Below are 21,232 nucleotides of genomic sequence, written 5' to 3' on the forward strand. Positions count from 1 at the left end.
TTCCATAATAATGCTGGAGTTCATCAATGTTTTTGTGTGTAAGTCTTCCTTTACCATTTAGAGTCTTTCCATCTGATAACTTCTCTTTTCCTTTTGTCTGCTTCAATTTTCGGTGACGTGTTCCCATCCGTTTTTGAACGTGGCCCACACATTCAATCTTAACAATCTGGTAATTACCATAAGGTTGGCTTTCCTCTACTGATTTGTAAGCTTTTGAATCACCATCCCCCAAGTACTCAGTGTAACACACACCTCTCTCCTGTTGTGAACGTCTGAACATAGAAACAACTGCAGTAGCTTCCATACCCCCACTAGTTCCCTCATAATTCTTAGCACAATATGTTTTATGGCTTTCACTTGTTTCATCAACTGATTTACACTGATGACAGTATTTAGTTAGCACTTCAATGTCTAAAACTTTACCTGTGTCAACACTAGTGACAGTTGCAACCTCTCTTCTCCTATGTGCCATAAACTGCCACAGATAAGTCTGTTGTGTTATTTAATTCTATTGCTTCTTTAGCAGCAGTTTTCATAAAAGCAACAGCAACAGATTTGACACATTCACCAATTACTTCTATGTACTTACTTAATCTGGTTGGTGGGTTTGGCAAGTTCAGTGTTGCACATAATACTTCAGCTGCAGTCAATCCTTTCCCAATGCACGTCATTCCATACAGGAATCTAGCATTGCTCTCAAACAAGTCATTCTTGCACTTTTCTGAAGTCCAAAATGATGTCGAGAGCCTGCAAACTTCGCACTGAATTTCAAGTTTGTTAGCCAGTCCAGTCCTTGCAGATGAGTCGTCAGAGATGCTAATTTGCCCACCACAAAACCTTACATGACACAGCATCTTGCAAAACTTGTCCTAACACACTCAAATCTAAAAGAACGTAATCTGAACTATTTTGATCTTTGCCAATAAATAAATCCTCATGGTCTCCAAGTTTCCTCTTCGAAGCACTAGTAGGCATGTCCTTATCATGGGTCTGTGAAAAATCTATTTCAGGATGAACACTGGATTCAGATTTTGTAATATGCTGATTTCCATGGAAACGTCGCTTCTTAAAACAACCCTTTCTTTTCGTCATGTTGAAAAGAGGTATAAGAGCGTATTATAACACACCAAACCACTATGTTTTCAGTTCAAAACTTATGAAACACGACAACCACAAAGTAAATAAACAAAATGCATGTGCTACACCGCCATTTCTGTTTACATAGTGCATCCAACCTCTTAACACGAACATTAACATGATTTCAAGGAATAAATAGCTGAAAACCACAGCCTTCTAGATTGAATAGTTCAAGTCAGTGCAGAACGACCGATAATTTTACACACGCACTATTAACATTGAAATGGTAAAAACTACACTTCCAATTGGAATTTTTCGACAAATAATGCATCAAATTATTCAGGAGAGATCAAATATTAATAAGAGATAATAATCCGAAAATGTCACTTTTTGACCAATTCCGCCATACGTACTCCCTTAAAGAAGTACGAAAGATGTCTGCAAAAGGCGAAAGGTGTATGACGGAAAAGGAAGTGGAGTGCTCAGAGTGCAGTTGGGCGGAGTGCGGCGATGGCCTCTCGGCAATTACGGCTGGCCTACTGCGCCTGCGCGGCGGCTACTGTGCGCGGACGCCGCAGCTCTCTGCGCGCGCTGCCCAGCCTCGAGCCGCCATCCGCCAACCACCTCGCACTGTCGCTGCTTGCGCGTAGTCTGTGTGTCGTTGCCGCGGTCACTGGGCCGCCAGCCCACCTTTTTGTGCTCGTCCGAAATTGGATTTTCACGCGTCCAAATAATTACATTCTGACTTTGCGCTGACGTCCGCTTTCGAGCCGTCGATCTCGTATAATTAGCCCCCAGACGTCGCTTTTACTGTCGGGTCAGTAATCTTTTTATTATTGATAATTACACAACGGGGTGTAATTAGTGTCCGGAGCGGCGCCCGCTGGCCCGGGCCGGGCTGTGCGCTTTGGACTTTACGACAGTTGCGCCGGGCCCGAGTTGGCTCGGCGTTTTTTTTGAGTTAACTGTGGCGTCGGTCTCCCGTTACCCTCGGGTCGACGACATCCATTAACTCACGTCGGAACGAGCATGACCTGTATACCGCTGCTTTCCCGTCGCGCCGACAATGTGCAGACGTTTTAATTCGGTAAGTACTCGCGTAATACCGTTCCTTCTCTTCACCATGATGTACTTACACAGGATAGTTAAGGAGAGAGCGGGGAAACGTTAAGAGGTGGCACTAACGGCTATTTTTGAGGGAATACATCCAATAAAGTATCCAGTATTCCTACTGGTTTCAAATTGCAGCTGTTTCGTACTTTCAGTTATTGTTATTTATTTTACTTTAGCTGTGATGTACCTCTGTGTAAATGGAAGTAGAAATGAGGACACGCCATAAAAATATCAATATCCAGGTACGACACACTTCTGCTCCTACTTTCAAAGCTTCAGAGAAGACCTCCTTCATTGAGACTAGTACTCCTCGAACAGAGGATACTAGAGAGAAATGGAATAGCCAACCTAGGGGAAGTTTCTGTGAATGAATCTTTCACATTTTGCGGTGCAGCGTTTCAAAAACAGGGCACTCCACTGTAGAGAGAAAGCCACATGCTAGGAACAACTAATATGAGAATGAACCTCAATTTCCAAAAGACTTGCCACTACAATAGAGTTGAACAGAAATAACAATCCTGCTGTTCGATGCTACTAATATGACTCTATAATTGTCACTCAAGGAGACAAAAGGTCTAGACAGCATTAATGTACCTACCTTACAATGAAGTAGTGGTACCAACAGGAGAGAGGAGGATGGGCAAACAACAAAAACGTTCCACTTCGAACGAAAAAGAGGTGACACACACATTATAAATCGTCCCTGGTGATCCATCGAGGACAGTGGGATAGCAGCCAGACATGAATGACACTGAAGCGCCAAAGAAACTGGTACAGGCATGCGTATTCAAATACAGAGATATGTAAACAGGTAGAATACGGCGCTGCGGTCGGTAATACGCCTATGTAAGGCAACAAGTGCCTGGCTAAGTTGTTAGATCGGTTACTGCTGCTACAATGACACGTTATCAAGATGTACGTGAGTTTCAACCTGGTGTTATAGTCCACGCACGAGCGATTGGACACAGCATCTCTGAGGTAGCGATGAAGTGGGGACTTTCCCACACGACCATTTCACGAGTCTACCGTGAAATATCAGGAATCCGGTAAAACATCAAATTTCCGACATCGCTGCGGCCGGAAAAAGATCCTGCAAGAACGGGACCAACGAAGACTGAAGAGAATCGTTCAACGTGACAGAAGTGCAACCCTTACGCAAATTGCTGCAGATTTCAATGCTGGGCCATCAACAAGTGTCAACGAAACATCATCGATATCGGCTTTCGGAGCCGAAGACCCACTCGAGTACCCTTGATGACTGCACGACACAAAGCTTTACGCCTCGTCTGGGACCGTCAACACCGACATTGGACTGTTGATGACTGGAAACATGTTGCCTGGTCGGACAAGTCTCTTTTCCAATTGTATCGAGCGGCTGGACATGTACGGGTATGGAGACTACGTCCATGTCAGCAGGTGACTGCTCGAGCTGGTGGACTGCGTAATGGTGTGGGGCGTGTGCAGTTGGAGTGATATGGGACTCCTGCTACGTCTAGATAGGACTCTGACGAGTGGCACTTACGTAAGCATCCTGCCTGATCACCTGCATCCATTCGTGTCTATTGTGCATTCCGACGGACTTGGGCAATTCAAGTGGGATAAGGCGACACTCCACACGTCCAGAATTACTACAGAGTGGCTCCAGGAACACAATTCTGAGTTTAAACACTTCCGCTGGCCACCAAACTCCCCAGACATGAACATTATTGAGCGTATATGAGAAATATTGCAACGTGCTGTTCAGCAGAGATGTCCACCTCTTCGTAGTCATACGGATTTATGAACAGCCCTGCAGGATTAATGGTGTTAGTTCCCTCCAGGACTACTCCAGACATTAGCTGAATGCATGCCACGTCGTGTTAGGGTGCCCGCTACGGCCCTATACGATATTAGGCAGGTGTACCGGTTTATTTGGCTCTTCAGTGTACTTGAGTAATGATAATAGACACCAACAGATATATTGTAATTCAACGTCATTTATTCAAAAAATGCTTGACGTTTCAACGCCAAAAAGCGCCATCTTCCATTCTGGGTCGTCTGGTGATGGCAGATTACGCCTGCGGCCTGAAGAAGACGCATTTGGCGTCGAAATGACGTTGGATTAAATTACAGCTGTTGGTTTCATTTATAAGTTTTCAAATACTGTATAAATCGGGAAGAGGAAGATAACTTCTATCGTTCCCTAAGAAACGTTTACTAAGGTTCTCTCTGAAAACTGCGTGGAACAAATGTTTCGCCACCTTCCATTGCTGGAAATGGACATATTCGCAACAACATGAGACTCTTTTAGGATGTTCACATGGAACTCGGTGCGGTGCGGCACGTTTCTTTTTACCGCCCTGCCAATGTCCAGCAATGTTCATTTGTCTAGCTAAAAGCTGTAGTAGAAAACACTAGACCACTACTGTCTATTGCAGGTCGCAACATACATAGAATTGTCCGGTAAACGGGATGTGGCTACTACTGAAATAAAAGTTTTAACTTGGCAATGTAAATTTTCAGGTGTATTTTTACGATAAAGATCACAGTTAATACTGCCAAGTCCGTACTAAGTGTCTACACGATGCAAAGTTCCCACGCACACCACAATCACACACGTAGCCAATTTATGGTATTTACACCCGTTACCGAAGTTAATAGAGTTCACTGGTTCGTTTAGTTATGAAAATGCTCGCTCAATTGTTGTGCACTCTGCTCTACACGTAATAGCTGTTCCAGTCTTAGATCGCACAACACGTCACGCGGCTTTAACTAACAGTCAAAAGCAATAATTTTGATATTCCGTCCGAAATTCCACACGACTTTCACTATACCGTTCACTTAAAAACGCCTTGTACTACTTCGCGAATTCGTAAATAGCATTTTTCCGCGTTTTTACAGTACTTTCGTCGGAGCTGCTTTCAATGAGATCTTACTAGTTCAAACCCTTAGCCCCGACTTACTTAGATCACACCAAAGGCTATGTTCCCAGCATAGATTGGCGCGACCCTGCAATTTTCTGATTGGCTGATATCACGAACAGCAAATCAGGTTGCAGTATTAACCCGCGCTAACGCGCGCTTTACTTCAATGACCAATCATACTGAAACATTTCTTTCTGTGGCAATTGCTAAATAAATAAATTTAGAAAAGCATCAAATATAAAATTACTCCTTCTGAAATTACCAATTAATTTGTGTTCTACTCACGATTTATTAGTACCATAAACTGACTGCACATTTAACTATAGTAAATCCCCTGTATAGTTTAACTGGTACTTCGTGAATAAACAAAACAATTTTCACTTACTTCTGTTCTTCTTCACTCATACAACACTCACACATATAAAACAATTATAACCATGCAAATACATTAAATATTAATCAAATATAACTTTACAACTTTTTTTTGACTACGACTGCTAGCACTGTCCGTCAACTGCTGACCTCTGCCGCCTACTAGTACAACTACGTGCAGCTCTATAACTCAGGTCCATGTCAGCTGGTGACATCTGTCGATGACTCATGCCTATAACGATATCGTCCTAACAAGTGACAGGAGCGATGCGAAGGCGCTACGCCTCACACCCCCTGTAATTATTAAAATTGTTGAAAACAACTTTTTATAATTTTACTTCATAGCGACTGTGTCTTTAATCCCAAAACAAATGTGAAATTCGAAAATTACTAATCTAAGTTACAGAATTCTTACTTCAGACTTGGCATACTAGACTAACTAAGTTTAATATTTTACAAAACTTTTTGATTTTTTTTTTTTTTTTTTTTGAGGAATTCTTTACAAGACTTTACAACTGAACTAATTCAATTTTTTTTCTTCAAAACCAAACTTCCCACAAATTGTAACTTTACATAAAATGGTTTTTGTCCATTACCATTAAATGTTTCGCCTTTTACCTCCTCTTATTTACATGAACTCAATATTTCATTGAAATTCCACCCGCACTTTGATTGGTGTCCTGATGTAATTTTGAAATCACTCCTACCTTACACGTTGCACTGCATAAGTGTCCTCTACCTCATGATTTTTCTCTTAGCATGTCACAACACGTTGGTTGGTTGGCGTCCATAACATTGCACATTGGTCCACTCTTAGGCCAGTCCCTATTGTACAGTGGTTTTTACCTAAAAAACATAGTTTCGTCTGAGACTACTGATATACATAACCGTCTCAACACATAGTATACAATTGTTCTCCCTATGCTATATTCTTTAATTAATTGTACTTTAACTATTCAAAGCAAATTAACAGAACATTTAACTCTTAAACTGCAAGAAAATTTGCATTTTCTTTTAAAGTGTTTAACTACTTCAGCAAAATTATGCATTGCTATTGAAGGCATACACTGAAATCACTTAATTAGGTTAAATTCTCATTATTCCCTATCCACTAAATCTTTTCTCAAAGCTTGACAATTACGGCAAAGTCTTTATGACAGTTTTTACCAGGTTCCATAAATACGCTTAACTTTATGATTTCTTCTTAAAAAAATTTTAAGAAGTCTTTTACATCTACATCTACATCTACATTTATACTCCGCAAGCCACCCAATGGTGTGTGGCGGAGGGCACTTTACATGCCACTGTCATTACCTCCCTTTCCTGTTCCAGTGGCGTATGGTTCACGGGAAGAACGACTGTCTGAAAGCCTCCGTGCGCGCTCTAATGTCTCTAATTTTACATTCGTGATCTCCTTGGGAGGTATAAGTAGGGGGAAGCAATATATTCGATACCTCATCCAGAAACGCACCCTCTCGAAACCTGGCGAGCAAGCTACACCGTGATGCAGAGCGCCTCTCTTGCAGAGTCTGCCACTTGAGTTTTTTAAACATCTCCGTAACGCTATCACGGTTACCAAATAACCCTGTGACGAAATGCGCAAATAATACACCAAATTCAAAACTTGAGCATGACTTCAAAATCACATAAGATATTAAATTCAAATTCATATAACTATTTACAAAATCCATTATATGCATCCATGAGAGGTGGCATGAGCCCCCTCTCATATTTCTATCTTACGATTTTCATCTCTAATTGCATGCAGTGAAAAGTCGCTATTCCTTCACACGCAGACTTCGCACGCAGCGTCTCTCGTCACCCGGGTGGTCCGGTGACAGGCGGGCTCCGCTGATCTGGAAAGGGTTAAGCCGACGGGTGTGAGGAAGTTGAGTGAATGCTTTGCAGACGCCGACATTGTCAAAAGACACGCCCGGAGGGGTCTGAAGTAGCGGCTGGGCTAGAGGTTCCGTCACTTCGCAGAATTTTAGCGAAAACACTTTCTGGCGGGCTACCAGCGAGGCATGGAAATGACTTGTGTACCCAGGCAGCTGTGGCGGGAAAATTCCCGCGCTTTCTGCAAAATAGTAACTGTGATTGGCTTGCTCAGGGCATAGCTCCGTGACGTAGCAAAATCAGCGCAGAAATTGGCGCTAAGAATCTCCATTGGTGGAATGGTAGTGCTCTGGCAATGGAGTGGAATTTTCCGCCGGTTTTCGAATTGCTGATTGGAACGTTTAACCACGGCCACTGTCGTGGGGGCGGGAATGTTGTGTGTTCGGCCTGTACGGATGCTCTAGGTAGTCGGCTCTCGCTTTTCGGTCGAGGACGTCGAAGCAACCAGACATCGCCTCCTGTACGCCAGATCGTGTTCTGGCAGTTAAGAAGACAGTTTGGTAATGTATGTCCGCAGCACCGGCAGATAGGGATTTTCCTAGGTGATAATCAGAGCTCAGCAGAGTGCGCCTGTTCGTCTTTTTCTAACTTTGTTCTGTCTTGAGTAGCAGCAATTAATGTTGGGTTAGCTGTGTGTCTCTCTTAAGATTTGAGTGGCAAGGAATTGGCTCCACATACCACTTCATCATAAACCACACAATCTAGTTTAGGGACAACTTCACCTTCACAGCGTTTGTTTGAGTATCCAATTTGAGCCAAATTGATGTATTATAAATGTTTCATGTGTTTTTGTTTATTATTTTGTGTTTAGTCTTAATAAATCGTATCGTTATTGTGGACATAACTTTCATTCTGTTAATCGGTAGAGCAACCCATCATTTCTCACTATGTTAATGAAACCTTCCTTTATTTAACTTATTTATCAAATTAAATTATTGCAGGTGCCAAACTCTTTTCTACTCCACTTGCAGGGTTGATTACAGTCAGTTCGCATATATTTTTTAATCCATGTGCAACAGCGAAAGTCGGAGTTAGAATAGGGGGGGGGGGGGGGGCTTAGAGCATCATTTACATATGTAGATTCTAGATGAATTTAGTGTTAAATACACTGCATGCCTCGGCACCTCGCATAAAATGGCGACCCTTAGCCTCGGATATTTCCTGTGAATCACTGATAAGCAAGTATTATTAGTAGTAGGGACATTCAGAATTTTTTTTGCTTAATTTTATTTTATTGATTAATACCCACGTTTTTTCTGGTAGTTCCGTGTTTAGTTTTGAGAAGCGGCGCATGATTACAGTTTTTGTTTTCAGTGTATATATTCTTTTGTTGATTGTTTTTGTGTTCCTTTGATGGTGTGTCCGTATCACATCCCACTTTGTCGGGTTTGTGTGCGGTTTCTGTACCACAACAAATCGTGCGTATAATTACAGCGTTGGAGAGGCGTTGTTGACATTTTGTGTCTATGTGTAAATAATATATGGACTAGGTTAATTTTATTGTGCATTTTAGATAAATTTGTTTTTCATGAATGATAACGAGAAGTAAGGCAGGGCTATTATCGAGCGAAGCTAAAACAACAGGATAGCATAATGGATAAGGGGCAGTTTACTGACGGGAATAGGTTCAGAGATGAGATGGGCACATGTTTAGCAGGACAGGACGCCAGGGTCATTGATGAGGAAGGTGATTTGGACGCGATCTCAGAGCAGCGTTGCGGCCGTGATTATGATAGTGAAGTAGAGGATGATACAGAGACTGGCACACAGGTCGAGACGGTAGCAGAAGTTGATAATCAAACGAACGAGAGCAGACAGGGGCTAGCTCGGCCACGTCAGAGCTCTAGCGCCCAGGTGTCCAGAGTTACATCTCCCACGTTTGAAGAGGATCAAAAAGATGACGTAAACCCAATACTGAGCTTCCTACGATCAATAAAAGAAGAAGCTGACGAACAGCGTAAGAGGGAGAAGGAAGAAGAGGAGAAACAGCGTAAGAAAGAGAAGGAAGAAGATGAGAAACAACGCAAGAAGGAGAAGGAAGAAGCTGACGAACAGCGTAAGAAGGACACTCAGGAAATAATTTCTCATATAGGGGAAATTTGTGGGAAATTACTAACAATAAAGAAAGAATGTGGAGAAGCAAAACAAATGTCAATGGTAGCACAAAAAGTAGCAGGCCTAGCCAAAACGGCAGCAACAGGGGCAATGAAAATCGCAAAAGTAACTTCTCAACTTGCAGGTCGTTTGCGACGTGCGATACAAGCCCACGCAAAATCCCTAGCGTTCTTCAAAACTCAAGGTAATATTGCGGTTACGAACATCACGAAACGAATGAAAGAAGTAGAGAGTCGATTAGCAAAACTAGAGCGAAACGGGCACATGAGCACTGCGTGTTCGGATACCAATGATGGAGTACACAGAATTGTGTCTCCGAGGAAAAGCCCGCCGTACTCTAGCCCAGTGACAGAGTGCAGAACTAACAAGGCACACGCAGAAACACCTAGTAATAGCTCCAATAATTGTAGCCCACTTACGAGAGTGAATTCGAAGTGCCACTTCCACTGTGATACAGGTGTAGCACATCACAGTTATCAGCAAGATAGATCAGGACACTCAGCAGACGTGCAAGTATCGGAAACGAGTGACAGCACCAGTGCGAGGATCGGACAGGCTTTTGAACACAATCACTTCCTGTCGATACTAAAATTCCAAAAGTTCAGAGATAATGGAGGGTCGATGCATCCCAAGAGCTGGGTGATGCAGTTTACAAATTCATTACTGTCATCATGGCCAACCCTGGCAAAATTAGAATTCATGTGTGGACACATCGAAGGCCAAGCCGCGGAAAAGATGCGGGGTGTGGCAGCGACGTGTCAGACTTATCAGGAATTTGTTGATGCATTCCTGGGGATCTACTGGTCAAAGGAAACGCAAGACAGGATTAAAGAGGAAATAATATTTTGTCCCGAACTGGAAGTGTCCGGGCAAAGGAGAGCAACCAAATTTTTTGATGATTTACTCAAGAAGAATCAATTTTTAGATAGTCCATACAGCAAGGGAGAAATCATCAAATTTTGTTTTTCCAAACTGCCTGTTAGGTATCAACAGACACTTGTCAGCAAGTGTGGATCTGACATAGAAGCATTCAAGAGTCTATTGCGCGACCTCGAAGTAGTCTTCGATAAACAAGACGCAAAGGACAGGAAGACGGCGCAAAATAACAAATACCACGGGCCAGCAAGGGCAGACGACAACAGATCGCATAATCGCGTTCGTCAGTTAGCAAACCAGGGTTACGGAAATCAAGGTTACGCTATTCAATGTTATGGAAACCAGAGACACGGAAACCAGAACGTCAGGGAACAGGGTCATGCTAGACAAGGAATCTGGGAGAGGAGGAATAACGAACGGCAAAGCGACCGTAAATGGAGAGAGCGAAACCAAGGACAACAGGAGAACCAGGGGATTGAAATTAGACCTGCAAATCCTAATGCACGTCAGAGGAGGGGGAGTCTGACAAGGGATTGGCGCTAGCCCATAGGACTCCACCACATCTCTCACACAAAGAAGTTCGTGGAATAATAGTAGTTTAAGTGGTGTACATAGTAGAATAGGCAAATATATGAACCTTTCTTCGGGGAACAATAATCGTTGCGTTAATAGATTAAGACTGTTAAAGTATTAACACGCTGCGTTTTCTCGCATAAGAATTCACTGCTGTTAATTTTTTTTGTCTATGTTCGGGATCTCCTCTATCGTTGCGATAAGAGGCACTACCTTTCCATGAGCAATGTTTTGTCCTTTCCTATCTGGTGTCCATGTTAAGGGATAAAGATGAGTGATGAGATGTCGCACAAACGGGCGCATACAAGAACGTGCTCTTAGAAGCGTTCTGAGAAGTCGTGATACGCTCCATAGCGGCCACAACCAGTTCGTGAGACGTTCATACCAATGCTTGCAGGCACGCGTCAGTGCACTGCAAGATTGTGGTATATTGCGTGATTTCGAGGATGAATATGGGCAGTATAGTTTTTTTTTTGCAGAGCTGCGCCGGCATCGTTGTCTTGGAAGTCGGGGTGAACCTGTGAGCGTTTGACTCCAATGGTGCCCTAGACGAGAGAAATGCGGGCATAAAGCCTACCATGCCAATGTGCTGGTTGGGGATTTAGCGTGCTGCTCGTGACTGTCACAGATGAATAACCAGGGACTTATACTTGGATATTCGTGACATACTGTGTAGCTGGCGTGTGTTGGGTGACTGAATCCTCAACAGGAACCAGTCCTGGCTTGGTCATATTACATTGCCTCTGGAAAGGTGTAGTTTGATCGCGAAAACCGCATCACATAGAGAAGGAAGTTGCAACTATAAATTTATTGTCGTGTATAGCCATGGCTAACCCAGTCTCTGGAGTTTCAGTGAGGCGTAATGAAAACTCGGAGGTCATGTCGTACGGCGCGCACATCACTGTCGTCAATAGCGGCGAGCAGCGAGACATCTCAACGTAACAGGAATTATGTAAGAGTATTGTAAAAAAAAAAAAAAAAAAAAAAAAATGGTACGATAGACTAGGATAAGTTAAACTGTAGGATTTAACAATAACTAGATTAATATTGTGGGGGTTTTCTACCACCAGTGCATGGCGCGCGCCTGTTGGGATGTTATTTTGCAGGTCATCAAATCACAGACCCAAGATGAAGGGACGACCGTCGAACGAACGTAGAATAGTTGCTTGTTCTTTATAAGCTCAGTAAAACTTCGACCTCCATAATAACATAATTTATTCAAAAGACATAGAATGTAGATCGTTGGCAAATGGTAGTTAATTCTTAAGCATGTTTACTGTCGATCTATTTAATTAATAGTAATATTAGTGCGGGCCCGCACATTTAGCTGTTCATCCAGTGTAGCGTCACACACCATGTACAGTAGTGAGACCGGTCTCTACACAAAGATCAAGATAAATTATTTCCATGTCTAAATTTGATACACCAAGATTTTGTTAAAATGATAGCCATAGATTAATAACTATAAAAATAAAATAAGAGTGTCTGAAATGACAGACCATCAATGTGTCATTATGCAAATTTATTGTAACACAGAAGGTCATGGGAAAACGTTAGGCATAAGACTTTTGTCAGAACTGTGCAGATGACGGGTATCGTGGCAATGCAGAGGCCAGCCAGCGCAAAAACAAGAGGTCTTCGGCTACCTGCAAGAAGGCGAGCGTCCGGTCCTGCAAGCTGACAGTCACCGGGCCGTATACCTGCGGGATTAGGCGGGATCCTCGCCGGGCCACAAGCGAAAGTGAGGCTGGCCGTTGACACTGACATGCGACCCACACGCGACAGCCTGCTAGCTCTCCGGACGCGGCAGCCGTTTCGAGGGATTCCCTGCGGCAGACCACGTTGTCGTGAGTACACAAAGAAGATCACATATCGTGTCAGAACCTGCGCCTCATATGCCTCAGGAAAGAAAGGGACGCTATATACTCACCTGTTTGGGTTTTTACAACTCACTAGCATTGGCCGATCTGCATACACAAAGCAGTATCGTGCCACACTAACAAATGAATGGTCTCATTTCTAACTTCTCCTCTCTATTAGAGAGCAGTTTTAGCAATCGTTGCTCCTAGTTCAATCCTGTATGGATGGCCTCAAACACTTGTGGAGTCACTCCACGTGCCATCACCTCTCGTCGAACTGCAATATTGGGAAATGTAAAGTACTGTCCAGCGAGAGAAGAGACCTAGACTAGTGATGTATCCCAACAAGTAGACCTCAGAGACAATTAATCGACGTGAGGAGAGCCTATCACTGTGTCTTCCTACCGTACTGCCGTCATCATATGCGTGGGTCTTCGTGCAATCTCAACAGAGTACTGCAGATGCTCCAGCACACACTATTGCCGTTGCAACAATGTAGCAACAACACCCGACGTTTAGCCCTATGTGATGTCAGTACTGTGGAATTTGTGAAGTGCTTCGAATATTTCTAACAATGTGATTTAGTGCCTCATTCTCAGCACAGTCGTGAACTTTGTGCAGTGTGCACGCACAACTTGATGCCCCATGAACCTTGTTTTTTTTTCTTAAATTTCTTTCTCTTGTGTTGTTTTTGTAATGTATGTTATACCTTGTATGTGTTTGTGTTTTACACTGCAATTCTTATTACAAATTAGTGTATTGTTCTCCACACCATGTTTTTTTTGTATTTTGTATTTATTGTTGTGTGTATGCAAACAGTGTGCCTGAAGTCCACATAAACTGAAGCAGATACCACCACTGTCATTGTGAATGGACCATCAGTTCAGGGAACATTTTGTAAAGGCAACTTGATGCCCCATGAACCTTGTTTTTTTTTCTTAAATTTCTTTCTCTTGTGTTGTTTTTGTAATGTATGTTATACCTTGTATGTGTTTGTGTTTTACACTGCAATTCTTATTACAAATTAGTGTATTGTTCTCCACACCATGTTTTTTTTGTATTTTGTATTTATTGTTGTGTGTATGCAAACAGTGTGCCTGAAGTCCACATAAACTGAAGCAGATACCACCACTGTCATTGTGAATGGACCATCAGTTCAGGGAACATTTTGTAAAGGCAACTTGATGCCCCATGAACCTTGTTTTTTTTCTTAAATTTCTTTCTCTTGTGTTGTTTTTGTAATGTACGTTATACCTTGCATGTGTTTGTGTTTTACACTGCAATTCTTATTACAAATTACTGTATTGTTCTCCACACCATGTTTTTTGTAATTTGTATTTATTGTTGTGTGTATGCAAACAGTGTGCCTGAAGTCCACATCAACTGAAGCAGATACCACCACTGTCATTGTGAATGGACCATCAGTTCAGGGAACATTTTGTAAAGGTTATTCTTGCTGCAGGAAGACAGAATGAGTCGGAGGTTGTAATTAGATTCTGAAAGCTTACAAAGAGATTGTTAACTTAAATAGTATCATGTATGAGTGAGTTCAGGTTAGTTTAATGATTAAAATTGTTGTAACATCTTGGGCATTTAATTGCTGAGCACTCCAACTCTGATTGTAAAGAATAAATTGCTCCATATTTGGCTCACATGCCCGGGCCATATTTAGAGAGTGAATGTCTGTGTGAATCGGTGTTTGGAAGGGGCACCCTGGGTATGGATGTGTGATGTGAGTGTTAGTGTTCCATATTAAGAAGGTGAAGTTGGCTACATCATAAATATTCCTCCCTCTATGAGCTGCATTTTTCAGTTGCAGTGATTTTCTTTATAGAGTGCAGCATGTGCAGCCAGTTTGCGAGATTGTTCTTGGGCGATTGACTCACTACCTTGCTCCTAAGTGAGCCAACCGCTCACCAATTGCAATCTAAAATGGCGTAGGGGCTATGAGAGGTGGCATGAGCCCCCTCTCATATTTCTATCTTACGATTTTCCTCTCTAATTGCATGCAGTGAAAAGTCGCTATTCCTTCACACGCCGACTTCCCACGCAGCGTCTCTCGTCACCCGGGTGGTCCGGTGACAGGCGGGCTCTGCTGATCTGGAAAGGGTTAAGCCGACGGGTGTGAGGAAGTTGAGTGAATGCTTTGCAGACGCCGACATTGTCAAAAGACACGCCCGGAGGGGTCTGAAGTAGCGGCTAGGCTAGAGGTTCCGTTACTTCGCAGAATCTTAGCGAAAACACTTTCTGGCGCGCTACCAGCGAGGCGTTGGAATGACTTGTGTACCCAGGCAGCTGTGGCGTGAAAATTCCCGCGCTTTCTGCAAAATAGTAACTGTGATTGGCTTGCTCAGGGCATAGCTCCGTGACGTAGCAAAATCAGCGCAGAAATTGGCGCCAAGAATCTCCATTGGTGGAATGGTAGTGCTCCGGCAATGGAGTGGAATTTTCCGCCGGTTTTCGAATTGCTGATTGGAACGTTTAACCACGGCCACTGTCGTGGGGGCGGGAATGTTGTGTGTTCGGCCTGTACGGGTGCTCTAGGTTGTCGGCTCTCGCCTTTCGGTCGAGGACGTCGAAGCAACCAGACATCGCCTCCGGTACGCCAGATCGTGTTCTGGCAGTTAAGAAGACAGTTTGGTAATGTATGTCCGCAGCACCAGCAGATAGGGATTTTGCTAGGTGATAATCAGAGCTCAGCAGAGCGTGCCTGTTCGTCTTTTTCTAACTTTGTTCTGTCTTGAGTAGCAGCAATTAATGTTGGGTTAGCTGTGTGTCTCTCTTAAGATTTGAGTGGCAAGGAATTGGCTCCACATACCACTTCGTCATAAACCTCACAATCTAGTTTAGGGACAACTTCACCTTCACAGCGTTTGTTTGAGTATCCAATTTGAGCCAAATTGATGTATTATAAATGTTTCATGTGTTTTTGTTTATTATTTTGTGTTTAGTCTTAATAAATCATATTGTTATTGTGGACATAACTTTCATTCTGTTAATCGGTAGAGCAACCCATCATTTCTCACTACGTTAATGAAACCTTCCTTTATTTAACTTATTTATCAAATTAAATTATTGCAGGTGCCAAACTCTTTTCTACTCCACTTGCAGGGTTGATTACAGTCAGTTCGCGTATATTTTTTAATCCATGTGCAACAGCAAAAGTCGGAGTTAGAATAGGGGGGGCTTAGAGCATCATTTACATATGTAGATTCTAGAAGAATTTAGTGTTAAATACACTGCTTGCCCCGGCACCTTGCACCCATTCACTCTTAACTCCACACCTGGTAGTATTAGTATTAGTAATGTTTTGGTTGTCATCTCTATCGGTTTATTTTATTAGTCACCTCCGGTAAATTTCATGTCATTTTTGGGATAGATTCATTTTCCATTATGACCATGCATCTTCATGCAAATCACATTACTCGCTTTCCATTTGTAATCAAATGGTAACTAACACCCTTTTTTTTCAAACATCAACTTTTGTAACTACACTCCACAATTCCCTTAGCATTTTCCAACAGGATAACACTCCCTTATACAACAAGTTATGCCGTTCCTCCTCATTACTCTGAGCCCTTTTATTATACTCCATAATTAGTCATCTCTGTTACTTGTCCCACTACTACTTCAAAACGTATACCTTCATATACAACATGACAACACCTCACTATTGCAAAATCACCATAATGCATCATTTTATTTTTCAAATTATATCCGCCTGTCTCATTACCTTTCTCTCCTTCTTTTTCCACACATACTTTACTCGCATTTCACCTGGATCTACCTCCACTTCTTCCCCATATTCGTTATATCATTCCAGATCTGTTCTCTTCCTCCAATATCTAATCGGAATCTGCTCACCTTCCCTCTTTGTAAGCTTTCTTTTCTTAGAGAAAGGTACTATAATGTTTTTCCCACTCACTTCCAGGCTTATACTGTCATTTTCAAAGTCCAGCCTCCTCTTGTACTTCATTAAGAAATCAATTCCCACTAACATATCTATACTTAAGCCCTCAATAACTAGAAAGTTATGATACAACTGACTACCATTTATACTGACAGGCAACATCACTTCATACCTTACATGCTTCTCCACTTTTCCTGTGGCTACAATTATCTGGATTCCCATGACAGGCATAATTACCAGCTCTCTTTTATTAGGCAAAGCATCTAACCATTGCTGACTAACAGCACACAAATCACTGCCACTATCAGCTAGGCACTGTACAGCTTCCCCTTGCACTAAAAGATTGATTACTAGTACAACTTTCTTTTCTTCCTTAACAGTGACTTCATCCTCCTCAAGCAAGTCGTGTATAATTTAACGCCTTTCGAAACCTTCCTTGTGCCCAGAGATTATACAAATATCTACAGGATTGCTTTCACTACTCTCCCTTCCTACATTCTTTAGCCTATCCACTATAGATAGATTAAAACACTCCTGCAAATCTGCAGCTCCCTTTTTTGCAGTAATTAGTTTCTCCACTAATTCTTCTAACTCATCTTTTCCTTCTACATTATTTTTACTCGGCTGACCCCCTTTCTGGTCATCACCAGCATGAAGTGCTTCCATAGCTTCCTCTAAGTCCCTATTTACTGACATCAATAATTCTTTTACCCACTTCCCATCTAGCTCCTGCAATCCCTGTATATTCGTATCTCCTCCTTCTCCCTGGCAACATTCCTCATTCGCTCTTCGTACACTTCTCCCTCACTCCTAGATTTTACATCACTTTCAACATCTTTTCCCACCAAACAACTTGCAGCACAGTGCTCCTTTTGCCTGCTCCCATCTACATCTTGCAGCATGCCTATTCTATCATCCTTCGCTTTACTACTTTCAATTGTATCGTTATTGTCAATAATTTGGACTTCAGTTTCTTTATTCTTATTGTATACAAAAGGTATGGCAAGCGGATTCAAATTACTGCTAACCGTTCTGCAAATGCCAGCCCCTTCACAGACGGGATCCAGTTTCCCGTGCCCTGTGATTCTGCTTCATTTCTGCCTCGCACCCCCACCTGATCTCTCTCCTGAAAATCATTGTCATCATGAATTGGCGATCGCGATCTGTAAGCATGCCCCTGATCATTATCAATAGTCCTTGGAACTGGAGCATAACGCCAACCCCTTTCTCTCCTTCCTCGGCTATTATGTGACACACCCATTCTGTTTACATTAACATTCTGACTTCTCTCAACTGTATTTCGAGGCCTAAACTACGATTTGCCTGCTCCTCTTCCTGCATAAGCTTCTCCACCCTTTCCAAATAGCTAATAAACTTAACAACATTGTCCCTAGGAGCAGCAACTATTTTATTTCTCCAGCTCAGAGGCAACTTTCCATCTAACCCCATAATTATTTGCTCAGGCTCTAATTTGTTCGTCAAATATGACAAATTAGTCACCCTTCTTAAAGCAAATCTTTTTATATTCTCTTTCCTGGGATTGAACTTTTCCCCAGCCCCGAAACTGTTTTGCAATTCTATTTGCTTTTGCTTGCCCCAATATTCTTTGAAAAACGCTTCTTTAAACTGCTCTAACGTCTCATATTGTTCCGTTGCAGTCGTTCCCCATATCCTAGCCTCACCCAAAAACTTGATGTTACGAAACCAGTCTTCTGTCGGTCACTCCACAAACTAGGCAAAACATTTTCAAAATCGTTCCAGAACTCTTTCGGATGAACATTTCCAGCTGGATCAAAACGGAGAAACTGTCTGTTTGTAATAAAGACACTTCAGCAGTTTCCGTCACCATACTACAGTTCACACCGTTAGCACCCAATCTAATATTACGTTCCACTTTGTTTAGTCTACTGTCATGCTCATTTAATTTAAGGGTTATTTGTTCAGTTTTGCTAGTAATTTGTTCTACACCACTCACAACCGTATTCACTCCTTCAGACACAACTTAAACACTGTCCAAACAATTTTCATTCACAGAATCAATTTTTCTATTTAAATTTCCATGTGCAGTTTGACACATAGATTCTACTGACGTCAGATTTGACTTGACTTGACCTACTTCTTTTCTTATCTGATTTATATTCTGTTTGCTTCCAATAGCAACCTTGCTAAACAGCTCTGTTAATTCACTTGTTACATTTTCTGTAGACTTTTAACACCTACTTTCTGCATCAGAAATTCTCTTATTTACATGAATATCAAACACCTGCAAATCCGTCCTCCACATCTTCTTAAGCTCAACAGCCTCTTGTTCTGTTTTCTCATTAACTTCAGTCTTAAACTGTTTAGGATCATTAGCTAGCTTGATAATACTACCAGACTGTTGTTCAACTTTCTGATCTAATTGCCCAAAATTTTGTTTTACCTCAGTTAAATTCTGATTAATATTACTGAAATTTTGATTCATATTCGTCATTAAAGCTGCAAACATATCTTGTAAATTTACTGGTTTGTTTTCCTGTTGTACAATTTTTTGTTCAGCTAATTGTAGAGGCACAATACCAAATTTGGTATCTGTTCTGTCAGCCTCCTCACTCACATTAACACTACTGACATCAAACAAACTATTAATACTGAAATCATTCAACTGACTATCGTGAAGATTTAAACTATCAGCCCTACCAGAATCGGTCGGAACATTATGTTCCACTTCCATCTTTACAACTGGAGATATCTGAGGCACATCGTTACTTAATACCTCCATATTAACGGTATCCCCTACTTGCTTTTGTTCAGCAGTACTTGCCTGACTAGCACTCACATCAAACTGACTTACATCGCCCTCTCTCACAACCACAGAATTATCATTCCCATACATAGCAGCAAGTCTGTTTACACATACAAATAATACACTATATAAACTTAGCTTATATTTCATCATCCGACGTCGTCGCAGCGTGTTGAAAACAGTGATCTGCCATTCTTCCCGCGGTGTACCAGATTCAGGTCCCCCACGCGCTGCCACTGCGATGGAAGCTGCTGCGCCTTGCTGTCCGCTTACTATGCCATCTGTTGCTCAGTGGACCAATTCTACGCTGCGCCTTCAGTCCCGTAGCATCCAGTTCGCTATAAAATCTCCGTTCCACAGGTTCTCTCCTCGTTGCATCTCAAAACGTATGTTCGTCTTCACAACAATATCCCACTTGCACCTACAGTCGCTGTTGCATAGTTTCTTACTGACTGTTCCTCTCGATCACGAATGCGGTTCCTACAGCTTTATAATTTCCTGGCCGATGCACCACCTGCGGCGCGGCACGTTTCTTTTTACCGACCTGCCGATGTCCAGCAATGTTCATTTGTCTAGCTAAAAGCTGTAGTAGAAAACACTAGACCACTACTGTCTATTGCAGGTCGCAACATACATAGAATTGTCCGGTAAACGGGATGCGGCTAATACTGAAACAAAAGTTTTAATTCGGCGATGTAAATTTTCAGGTGTATTTTTACGACAAAGATCACAGTTAATACTGCCAAGTCCGTACTAAGTGTCTACACGATGTAAAGTTCCCACGCACACGACAATCCTACACGTAGCCAGTTTATGGTATTTACACCCGTTACCGAAGTTAATGGAGTTCACTGGTTCGTTTGGTTATGAAAATGCTCGCTCAATTGTTGTGCACTCTGCTCTACACGTAATACCTGTTCCAGTCTTAGACCGCACAACACGCCACGCGGTTTTAACTAACAGTCAAAAACAACAATTTTGATATTCCGTCCGAAATTCCACACGACTTTCACTATATCGTTCACTTAAATACGCCTTGTACTACTTCGCGAACTCGTAAATAGCATTTTTCCGCGTTTTTACAGTACTTTCGTCGGAGTTGCTTTCAATGAGATCTTACTAGTTCAAACCCTTAGCCCCGACTTACTTAGATCACACCAAAGGCTTTGTTCCCAGCATAGACTGGCGCGAGCCTGCAATTTTCTGATTGGCTGATATCACGAACAGCAAATCAGGTTGCAGTATTATCCCGCGCTAACGCGCGCTTTACTTCAATGACCAATCATAGTAAAACATTTCTTTCTATGGCAATTGCTAAATAAATAAATTTAGAAAAGCATCAAATATAAAATCACTCCTTCTGAAATTACCGATTAATTTGAGTTCTACTCACGATTTATTAGTACCATAAACTGACTGCACATTTAACTATAGTAAATCCCCTGTATAGTTTAACTGGTACTTCGTGAATAAACAAAACAGTTTTCATTTACTTCTGTTCTTCTTCACGCATGCAACACTCACACTGGTAATTACTACACATATAAAACAATTATAATTATGCAAATACATTAAATATTAATCAAATATTACTTTACAACATTGTTTTGACTACGACTGCTAACACTGTCCGTCAACTGCTGACCTCTGCCGCCTACTAGTACAACTGCGTGCAGCTCTGTAACTCAGGTCCATGTCAGCTGGTGAAATATGTCGATGACTCATGCCTATAACGTTATCGTCCTAACAAGTG

Source organism: Schistocerca americana, chromosome 5 (genome assembly GCF_021461395.2).
Source record: "Schistocerca americana isolate TAMUIC-IGC-003095 chromosome 5, iqSchAmer2.1, whole genome shotgun sequence".
In the NCBI taxonomy this organism is placed as follows: domain Eukaryota; kingdom Metazoa; phylum Arthropoda; class Insecta; order Orthoptera; family Acrididae; genus Schistocerca; species Schistocerca americana.